This window comes from Tupaia chinensis, unplaced genomic scaffold, assembly GCF_000334495.1.
Source record: "Tupaia chinensis unplaced genomic scaffold, TupChi_1.0 Scaffold000262_1, whole genome shotgun sequence".
In the NCBI taxonomy this organism is placed as follows: Eukaryota; Metazoa; Chordata; class Mammalia; order Scandentia; family Tupaiidae; genus Tupaia; species Tupaia belangeri.
Genome location: NW_006159742.1, coordinates 726623 through 737670, shown reverse-complemented (window position 1 = coordinate 737670; position 11048 = coordinate 726623). Strand labels below are relative to the sequence as shown.

Genomic DNA, 11048 nt, shown 5'->3' with positions numbered 1-11048 from the left:
CTAAACCTGAAACAAATGAGAGACACCCGAGTCAAAAACAGAACAGAAACAGCGTCAAGAGAAACTGAAATGCTTTTAAGAAACCCAAGTTTATGGTGTCATTGCTTTAAACTAAGGGTAACGTTCAGACAAAATCAACAGAATCTACAGGAATAATACCTAGATAACAAGCATCCTACTTCATTACCCAAGTTTTCCCGTTCATAAGGAGGTTCACAGTAACTGGAGAAAACCTGAGCAGAACACTAAGAGTAAGCCTGGCTCTCTGTCTGGTACCCTCTCCTCTAGCTCCTAATCCATGGTGCACATTCCTGAGTCGTGCCAGCAATAGATGATGGCTCCCAGGCCCCAGAAAACAGTGATGTCAAAGCTGCAGTTCTAATGTTTTTCTATCTCTATAATGCCTATGAACAATTATCAAATATCAGAAGCATGGGATGTTTAAATATCTAATAATAATAACAACAACAATACTACTACAAGGATTTTAAGGCTCTTGATGTAGATTTTCTTGAAACTTACAAACCAAAGGTAGTTATAATGAAACAAAGATTACATTCTTGATAGTCTACGCACTATAAACTCATGAGGGTATTATTTTCTACTGAAGAAAACAAAGCAGGATGCTAGACATGGACAAACAAACAGGAATTTAGTCATTAAAATAGTAACATTACCTATTTTGTTTTTTATTTACTCCAATTATAGTGACATTACCACAGCAGGATGTATGGGACTTGAATAACACTTTTTTCATATATTATTGTCTCTCAGACAAGGATTACAAAAAAGGAAATTAATGTCATATCTTTATGAATTTATATGTATACAGAAGTTAGAAAAGATGCTAATTTTCTCAATTTTAATTCCTTCTCCCCCCCACTCCCACCCCATTGTCTTTAAACAAGAAAGAAACAAAAAATATGCCTTTGTCTATTTAGAACAGAAAATTCTTCTTTTTAATAACGTTTCAGTCATTATTATTATTATTATTATTGGAGAAGATTTTTGCTATAGGGCATGTGCACTCAACAGAAAGACAGAGAGAGAGAGAGAGAGACAGAAAGCGAGAAATCACCCCCGGGGCGGGGAATGGCCATGCCGCAATCCCTTCTCCTCCGTTCTCCTCTCGAGATCTTGGGCACACATGCACATGTGCCTGGCGTGAGTTTAAGCCACCGGGTCCGGGACTTGAACTGCGGTCGACTACATGGGAGTCCAGCAACATAGACATTACGCTAACTGCTGGTCCCAACTTTCAGTCATTATTAACCTAAGCTCAATTTAAAAATGAATTTGGGTGGTGGAGTCAAATAGATGATAAACCTACAACCACAAAGATCTTCAGTCTACATTATCACTTACCACCACTTTTCCCTCTGTAATGCACAAATGTGCAAACTATTACCCCCACAAGTAATTTACAGTACTACAATGCTGTGTAAAAACAAAGTTAGAATGATAAAAATAGCACTGCAATTAATAAATGTAAATCTTACTGGCCATACATTGATTGATAGATGAGAATCTTCCTTCAAATCACCTTCTATAATGTGAACAAATGAACAACAGCAAGAGAAGCCATGTTTGTCTTGCTGTTTTATGTGCTTGCTTTTCAATAAAGTGGTTAAAACATTAGGGAAATTTGCACATCTATTTGATTTTGTCCTCAGACTTTCCAGAGTGTACACATAAGACTGTCTCAGAGAATTGTGAGAGTTAAATATAGCATGTACTCAGAACTTTAGACTAAATCCCAGTTTTATCTAATCACCTCTTGTCTACCTCCCCACACCCACCCCATTTACTCTGAGTTGGAGGAACTGAAGGTAACAGAATGGAGGAGCATCTGTCCTTCCATATCCACCAGAAATGAAGTAGAAAAGAATAAGCCATCAAGATAGGTATTGAGGGAACCAGCAGTTAGCATAATGGCTATGTCGCTGGACTCCCACGTAGTCGACCACGGTTCGCGTCCCGGACCCGGTGGCTTAAAACTCATGCTGGGTGCGTGTGCGTGCATGCCCAAGATCCCAAGAGGAGAACAGAGGAGAAGGGATTGCGGTGTGACCATCCCCTCTGGGGGGTGATTTCTTGCTTTTTGTCTCTATGTCTCTCTCTGTCTGTCTGGCGAGCGCACACGCCCTATAGCGAAAACCTCTCAAAAAAAAAAAAAAGATAGGTATTGATCATAACTCTAAAAAATAGGATCAGAAATGCCATAATCTTGAATGCTGAAATCGTGAAAGATCAAAGTCACTAAAGTCTAAAATCTCTAATAACTGGGGACCAGCAGGTGGTGTCATGGTTAAGGCGCTGGACACTCCCACATGTCTAACCATGGTTCGAGTCCCAGACCTGGTGGCTTGCTTTCTCACTTTCTCTCTCTCTCTTTCTCTGTCTCTCTCTAATCAAATTAAAATAAATGAATAAACAAAAAAAATTATTAATAATTAATTAAAAATAAAATCTCTAACATCTAAAATCCTGAAAATCACAATCCCCAAAGATTAAAATCTCAACTAAAATTCTGAAAGTTAAATTCTCCCAAACCACAATTCATCTTGGGAGGTGGGGGCTGAAGAGGATGGTGGGGGAAGAGGAGGCTATAATAGGGGAAGAAAGCTGAATTCTGTGTTTCTACTAAATTTGTAATCTGTATATGAGTACAGGCAGAATGGATTTTATGGCCCTAAACAACATGGAAGCATGACCCAATGGGGAAATTTAATAGTAAGTAAATGCTAATGTTTATGTATAGCATATCACTGATGAATTTCAAAAAGAACACCAAATAGAAAATGAATGTGAATGTATTCTTCCAGGACAGCCAAGCATTAAAAAATAAAAAGCAACTACTCATTGTGATACAAAATCTAAAATGCAGTTAATAATTATGGAAGCCAGGCAATACTTATAAATTTTTCTTTTGCTTTTTTTAGTGTTTTTTCCCACTATTAAAATCGCCAGAATTATGGTTTTTGGTTTTTATTTCTACAATTCACTATGCTACATATTCACTACCTTTACATCATTTGCCAATCCTGGAGATACAAATTATGGAAATACTTTGAGAGAGTTCTAATCTGTTTCATGCAATTTTTGCAAATTTCACTTCACAAAGGTGCATTATCACAAAGCTGACTTCACGCATAAGCATCGTGTGTGTACATAAAAATGTTTAAGCCTCCTGAATAAATGAAGAGATTTTTTTTTTATACACCTGCAGTTGTGAATCTTGGCTTTTTGGGTGACCGCATATGCAGTGGTGACCCACTGTGGTTTCTGATCAATCTTGTCCATCACAGATTTCAGATAACCAGTTATAAAGCGGAATGCACACAATGGCCAGCCATAGTGATGTGTTTATACCTTTTGTTTTCTGACCTATTTCTTTATGAATATAGTTCGTCTGCTCATAAACTACACTCATGCAACTATTAGTGTACCTGAGTTTATCACTAAACTACGTGTGCTATTATTTCATTACGCAAAGTGGCCTATGGAATGTTCGGTCACATTTTAATATTATTTTCCACATAAATCCCCTCTACATGTAAATAAATGTTTTATAAGTGATTACATTTTTTTCTAGAATTGTATTTTTGGGGAGTTTGATCTTTCAGGATTTTAGACTTTTAATGAGTTTTATTTCAGGATTTTAGTGTTCAGGATTAATGGCATTTGGGAATATGTTTCAGGCTAATGGCCCAGAACTGTCTGAATAATTTGGAGACAACTGTCAGTGTAGCTTCGGAACACTTTATGTAGTACTACTGGTTTATCTTAAAACCCAGAAGCAGGAGAATGAACGCGAGCTACCATGTATTCGAGTCCATCTGTCCCAACAGCTATTCTGTCCTGGCTCACTCTCTCCTACTACCCTACCGCATCACCGGTGTCTCTCTGTTCTCCCTCCACTTCTGTCCCTTTACCTTCAAAACACTCACCCACACATCACCATCACCATTAAAATCGCTAGGAGTTGATGTCTGTAGAATATTAGTGTGTGCCAGACACGGTACCTAATAACACTTCTTCCTGCTGGGTACAAGCTATTCAAACCCTATTGCACTATTGTACATAAGCAATGCTTTTAAATAGAGAATAAAGTGGATTCTTTGAGTTTTACAAGTGAAGGTCAAATTGCTAGGACTTCTCCTTGAAGGATCTGATCAGAGAAAACCAACATTATTTGGTATGTATAAAGGAAGTGGAGAAATAAACTCAATAGTAAGGAAAAAGAGAGAGAGAGAGAGAGATCTTGCTATTCAAGGTAGAAGTGGAAAGGAAAACTGACCAGGATTCTTGTTTTGTCCATGAAGAGCCAGTGTTCATTTAATCAGAAATGACTTTTTTTTTTTAATATAAGCTGAATCTTCAGAGAGGATAAAATATTGAGAAAAGGAAAAAAGTAGTTAAAGAAGACGTGAATCCTGAAGAAAATTAAAGAAAGGAAAAGGAGAAAAAATATGTTTAGAAAAAGACAGACAGAAGAAAAGCAATAATGATCAGAGAAACGGTCACTATTCTCTAGACAGCAGGAGCCACAGGAACAAGAGCATGCAAAAGACAGAGGGGACCCATTTAGGAGGCACCAGACAGAAAGGAGCCAGCTAATGGATAAATGAAGGGAATGAGAGGTTGGTAGGTGGTGTGGTGGTTAAGATGCTGGACTCCCACATGGCTGACCACAGTTCAAGTCTCGGACCTGGCAGCTTGTTATCTCATTTTCTCTCTCTCTTTCTCTCCTTCATTCATCAAAATAAAAAAAAATAATAACAAATAAAATTCAATAAATACGTTTTTTTTTTTTTTTTTAAATGAAGGGAATGGGCAAAGGACAAGAAACAGATAAAATAGTGTGGGAAAAAAGGACAACTAGGTTTTTTGTTTTATTTTTTCTCCCTAGGTTTTTGCCATAGGGTGTGTGCACTAGCCAGAGAGAGACAGGGATAGGAAAAGTGAGGAATCATCCCCCAGGAGGGAAGGCCATGCAACAATCCCTTCTCTTCCATTCTCCTCCTGGGATTTTGGGCTTGCACGCACACATCTGGAGTAATTCTCAGGCTGCTAGATCTGGGACTTGCACAGTGGTCAGCCTTGGGGAACCCAGCACTTTAGCCATTCCACCTGCTGGCTCTAAGGATGACTAGGTATTTAAGAGTTGGGTGTATCCTCCAATTTTCAACCTGTAGGTTTACAGAAATACAGATCTAAGTACTTTAATTGTCTAGACGAGGGATAATAACTGGAGCGGGGAGAAGATTGCTAGTTGGAGGTGGCCTAACTTCTCCAGATAGAAGAACTCACAGTCAAGAATCAGAAAGGTCGGGACCAGCAGATGACATAGTAGTTACTTTGCTGGACTCCCACATGGTCAAATGTGGTTTGAGTCCCAGACCCAGATCCAGACCCAGTGGCTTAAAATTCATATTGGGCGCATGTGCATATGTGCCCAAGATTCTGAGGAGAGAATGAGGGAGCAAGGATTGTGGCATGGCCATCCTCCTGGGGGGGGAGGGGGTTGTAATTTTTCACTTCCCCTCTCACTGCATCTTTCTCTCTCTCCAGTGAGTGCATGCGCCCTGAGGTAAAAAAAACTCTCAAAAAAAAAAAAAAAAAAGGAATCAGAAAGGTCAACTGGATGGAGGTATTCACCACAATGTACTCAACTCTTTCCATAAAGAAACCATAACCCTTAGCTAAGAAACATCAAAGAATGGGCGTCCTTTATAATAAAAAAGATAAAACAGTACTGATGGTGAGTCCACAGGGACTAGCCCACAAAGAGCTACTGCAATTTTACTCATTTTTCAAGCAGGGAAACTCCTGATCCTATTTTTACAGCAGTCCTTAATTATCGTGACCACAATCAAGAGGCTGGATAAGTGAGTCACCAGAACAATAAGAAATAACATATTTAGACTAAGAAACTACTCACCATTACAAATGAGAGACTTAACAAATATTTACATATTCCTTCTAAAAAAGTTGAACCCACAGAAGCAGAGTGGAATGATGCCTGCCATGTCTTGTGTCCTTTGTCAAAAACCAGTTGGCAGTACATTTTTGAGATGCCTGACTGGGAATGGGGTAGGAGGGTGGATGGAGTGATCTGATCAAAGGGTATAAAGTTTCAATTAGGCAGAATAAGTTTTAGAGATCTACTATACATATAAATAATAATTTACTGTATACTTTAAATGGCTAAAACAGTAGATATCAATGTCATAAAAACATGATATGTGAGGTGAGCTGTCTGCTAATTAGATTGATTTAATCATTTGCCAGTGGATACTGTATCAAAACGTCACACAGTACACCATGTTCTTAATTTTTCTTTATTTCTATTTATTTTTGATTGCCAGAGGTCACATGCACTCAGCAGAGAGAGAGAGAGAGAGAGAGAGAGAGCATGATGATGCCATAATTCTTTTTCTTTTTTTTGTCCTTTTCATCCTCTAGGATTTCTCGGCATGCTGTACATGCACTTGGCATGTATTTTCTTGCCACTGGGGCCAGGATTTGAAACACAGTTGGCTATGTAGGATCCAGCTCCCTATGCATGGTTCTTAACCACTCACTATGAGACTGGTCAAGATATCATAAATATATACAATTTTATTTATCAATTATACTTCATTAAAGTTGATGAAAAAAGACAAATATTTATATGACCCCAATTACTTGAGGACTATCTTTCCTATCTAATCATTTATGACACAGGGCATGTTCATGAAATGCTATTGTTCTACTTCACAATCTATTTCAAATTCTACTTCACTATCCCAGACCTGTCCTCTATATTGTTTTCCACAGTGGCTATACTAATTTACATTCCCACCAACAGTACAGAAGGGTTCCCCCCTTTTTTTATTTAATTTTATTTAGTCAATCATTTATTTTAATTTGACCAGAGACAGACACAGAGGAGGAAAGAGAGAGAGGGAAAGTGAGAAAGGAAGCCAACCAGGTCCAGGACTCGAACTGTGGTCGGCCATGTGGAAGTGTCCGGCACCTTAACCACCACATCACCTGCTGGTCCCCCAGAAGGGTTTCCTTTTTAACACAGTCTCACCAGCATTTGTCATTCTGAGATTTACTTATTTTTTTTTTGGTTTGCTATAGGGCACATGTGTTCACTGGAGAGAGACAGACAGAGAGAGAGAGAGAGAGAGAGAGAGGGAGAGAAACAGGTAAAGAAATCATTGCCTGGAGGGCAGAGTTGGTGGCCATGCTACAATCGCTTCTCCTCCATTCTCCTCTTGGGATTTTGGGCACATGTCCACACATGTCTGGAGTGATTCTCACGCCAATAGGTCTGGGACTTGAACTGCTGACTGACTGTAGAGTCAGCCACATGGGAGTTCAGCACCTCAATCACTATGCCACCTGCTGGACCCCATTTTTCCATTTTAAAAATTGACTTTTTTGCTTTTATGTGGGTGAGCTAGTTGAGTTCCGTATACTTTGGCTATAAATATCTTATCTAAAGCATAGTTTGCAAATCTGGTCTCTCATTCTGTGGTGGTATCTTTATTCTATTTATTGTTTTTTTTACTGTGCAGAAGATTTTTGGCTTAATGTAATCCCACTTATCTATTTTTGGAATTGTTGCCCACACTTTAGGGATCTTGTTGAAGAAACCTTTTTCCTTACTCCAATATCTTCAAGTATTTCCCCAGGTAGTTTCATAGTTTGAGGCTTTACATTTACATCTTTGATCCATTTGGGGTTGATTTTTGTTACTGGTGAGGAGAGACAAGTTTCATTTTCTGCAGGTGGATATTCACCATTTGCTGAAAATTCTTTTCTCCACTGCATTGTCTTGTGTCTTTTGTCAAAAACCAGTTGTCAGTACATTTTTGAGTTTATTTCTGGGTTCTCTTTCTATTTAATTGGTCTATATGTCTGTTTTTGTGCCAGTACCATGCAGTTTTGATGATCACATCTTTGTAATATGTTGTGAGGTCGGGTAGTGAGAGGCCTCTTTATTCTTTTTGCATGTTATTGTCATGACAATACAGAGTCATGATTCCAGACAAATTTTATGATTATTTTTCTGACTTCTGTGAAGAATGCCATTGGTAATTTGACTGAAATCACACTAAATGTGTAAATTAATTTGAAAGGAACTGACATTTTAATTATATTGATTCTTCCAAACCAAAATCGAGGAATGTCTTTCCATATTTTTGTATCATACTTGCCTCCTTTTCTTCGCTTCTTCATTGTTTTCCTTGTACACATCTTTTACTTCTTTGGTTTGGCTTATTCCTAGGTATTTTATTTATTTGTTTGTAACTATTGTAAAAGGGGTTGCTTTATTCGGTTATGCCTTGGGCTGTTCACTAATGGTGTATAAAGACACTGCAGATTTTTGTATACTGATTTTGTATACTGTAACTTACGAATTTCTTTATCACTTCTAGGAATTTTTTTTGCAGATTCTTTTGGATGTTCCATGTATATAATCATGTCAGCTGCAAATAGGGACAATTTCACTTCCTTTTCTATTTGAATGCCTTTAATTTTACTCTTTTGTCTGCTCGTGTTGGCTAGAACTTCCAGTACTACTTGGAAAAGGAGTAGAAAAAGTGGACAACCTTGCCCTGTTCCAGTTTTTAGTGGGAAAGTATTCAGCTTTCCCCCATTCAGTATAATGTTGGCTGTGGGTTTCTCACAGATGGCTTTGTGTTGAGAAAGGTCCTTCTATACTTATTTTCCTGAGAGTCTTAATCATGAAGCGATATTGTATTTAATCAAGTGCTTTTTCTGCATCAATAAATATGATCACATGGTTTTTATCATTTCTTCTGTGAACATGACGTATTACATTTATTGTTTTGTGAATGTTGACTCATTCTTGCATCCCCAGGGTAAATCCTACTTGGTCATGGTGTATATAATCTTTTTAATGTGCACGATGGATTTGATTTGCTGCCCTGACTGCTTTTCTCCACCACTGGTGGGTGCTCCTGGCTCCTGGTCATGCTGCAGCCTGTTCAGTTTCTCAGACTTATGGTTTCAGCAGTGCCTGGGGCTGGGCAGGCAACAGCTCCCTCCCCAGAAAATCCTGCTGTCTCTGGAGCCCAAGTCACGGTGGCAGGGATACATGGCCCAGCCCAGTATGGAGGGTAATGGCAGCAAGGCCAGGCATTCAATGAAGGTTACTCCTACCAGCTTTATCCTATTCTGTAAATCTCACAAAATGGCATGTACTGCAAACACACACCTTGAGAAACATTAGGCCAGGGTGGTGGCAGTGGCAGCAGTGGTAGCTCTTCCATCAAGACAGCCCAAATGTCCCATCCCCAAGTCCCCACATATTCACATGCACACATACATGCACCTTCACCTTCATACATGCTCATTCACAAACTCACCGCCATTTCTCTGCAAGTATAAACTTTTTATTTCAGAAAATATATATAAATAATGGGACCAGCAGATGGTGTAATGGTTACATCACTGAACTCCCACATCAACTGCAGGTTGAGTCCTGGACCCAGTGGCTTAAATTCACTCTGGGCATGTGTGAGTGTGTGCCCAAGATCCTGAGAGGAGAAGGGAAGAGCAGGGATTCCAGCATGGCCATATTCCCTGGGAGTTGATTTCTCGCTTTCTGTCTCTCTGTCTTTCTCTGTCTTTCCAGCTAGCGCATGCACCCTATAGCAAAAATCTCTCTTAAAAAAAAAAAAAAAATATTTATTTTTGTGTGTGTGTATAAAATATTTTGTGATCACATTTTTTGGCCCTCAATATAAGGCCAAAAATGGGATTGCTCTGTTTCCCTTATTAGAAGAAACATGACCTTCAATTAAAATGTTTATGTCAGCCTAGATGTTTAAGCTCTAATTATAAAAAACTTAATATTTAATTTTAGACAAAGGCATACTCATTAATTATTCTGGCATCTGCCATAAAACATCATATTATTCGTTATTAAAGTCACTCAACTTATGAAACAGTTATATAAGAAAGAACTATTTGATATCTGTTAAGCCTAACATGGTTGATTATTAGGTAGTTCTAATTTTATGGGAATGAAAGATGGTTCCTTATAAATTCATGAAAGTTTGTACTTTTATACTAAAAATGCCAAGTACAGCATAATTTTTAAGTAGTAGACAAAGTTAATTTTAGACTACATCAGCCACTTTGGCACTAATGAACCAATAACACATAGTTGTAAATGTACAGCAATGCAAAATGGAAATCCTGGCATATATATTAAATAAATATATGTTATCAAGTATGCGGTTTAAAAAGCATATCATACAAACTATGACATCCTGTCTGAGCATTTACTTCTCTGTACTTTGGTTTTCACATCTGTGAAATAGTCACAAGGAAAACGATTCCATAAAATATTTAGGATGATGCTTGGCACAAAAGACGTGCTCTCGCCCATTAGCTGCTACTCCTACAACTACTGCTACTCCTACAACTACCACTGCTACTACTTATATCAGCTATCATCATTATCTTCCACAAAAAGATGGCCACACTTCCCTGAGTGGTAAACACAAGGGAAACATTCCTATTTTTTTCTGAAAGTCTTTTAAAACAGTATTTATTTAATTTCATTTATTATTTTTTAAAGAATTATTTATTCATTTCATTATTTTTCAATTTGACCAGAGAGAGAGAAAGTAAAAAAACAAGCCCCCAAGTTCAGAACTCGAACCATAGTTGGTCATGTGAGAGTCCAGTGCCTTTAACCACCAAGCCATCTGCCAGCCTTGATTTATTATTTTTTTTAATTTGCTATAGGGTACATGTGCTCATGGGGTGAGGAAGTGAGAAAGCAAGTTGCTAGGTCTGGAACTAGAACAACAGGCTGCCATGTGGGAATCCAGTGCCTCAACCACCATGCCACCTGCTGGCCCTGGCCCCAGAAAACATTCCATATAATAGGCATGCCCATTTATCATGAGATCAAGCTATGTATTATTATTTACTTCTAGAGAAGGTTCAAAGACAAATCTACATATCTATCAAGAACAATGCTCTACATGGAAGGTTTGATAAATATGTGATCG

The 11048-nt window shown here is 38.2% G+C and overlaps 1 protein-coding gene across 1 annotated transcript in view; it reads right to left on the bottom strand.

Annotated features, from left to right (window-relative positions):
• Positions 1-11048, bottom strand: part of LOC106734949 (dedicator of cytokinesis protein 4) — a gene marked incomplete in the record, with an annotated part of 360446 nt that overhangs the window by 36018 nt on the left and 313380 nt on the right.